The 507-nt window shown below is 37.3% G+C and overlaps 1 long non-coding RNA gene across 1 annotated transcript; it reads left to right on the top strand.

Annotated features, from left to right (window-relative positions):
- Positions 1-93: 93 nt before the first annotated feature.
- LOC104774878 lies at positions 94-507 on the top strand. Its single transcript, XR_765560.1, has 3 exons — positions 94-229; positions 314-382; positions 474-507. It is a non-coding gene; the product is annotated as an uncharacterized LOC104774878 (long non-coding RNA).

The raw sequence follows: 507 nt of genomic DNA, 5'->3' as shown, positions 1-507 counted from the left end.
TTTTTTTTGGTCAAACTATAGTATCTTGTATATGTTGGTTAAGTGACGTTGTCTCTCATTATTTATCTATTTGTGCTTTTCTATGTGCAGCGAGTTTAAACTCATTCATGAGTTATGCCTATATGTCCTCTCAGCTTCTCAAAGACAGGATCTTATACGTGCAACTCTGTCTGCGTTGCATGCCTATCTTTCCTGGATTCCATTGGGTTATATTTTTGAGTCTCCTTTGGTAATATACTTGACATAAGTCATAGATTGATGTTAATTGGTACCACAATTATGTTGTTCTGATTGCTGTTCTGGTTGTTTACAGCTTGAGACCCTCCTTAAATTTTTTCCTGTTCCAGCATATAGGAACCTCACTCTTCAATGTCTGACTGAGGTACCTCCGCTTTTAATTCAGCCTTTCCTGATTCCCAATGTCAATTGGATGTATTATTTATATCTCTATTGGCTCGAATTTTGTCTGCCAGGTTGCAGCTCTTAATTTTGGGGACTTCTACAATG

The sequence above is a fragment of the Camelina sativa genome, unplaced genomic scaffold, assembly GCF_000633955.1.
Source record: "Camelina sativa cultivar DH55 unplaced genomic scaffold, Cs unpScaffold06408, whole genome shotgun sequence".
In the NCBI taxonomy this organism is placed as follows: Eukaryota; Viridiplantae; Streptophyta; class Magnoliopsida; order Brassicales; family Brassicaceae; genus Camelina; species Camelina sativa.
This window is presented reverse-complemented; position numbering and strand designations above follow the sequence as displayed.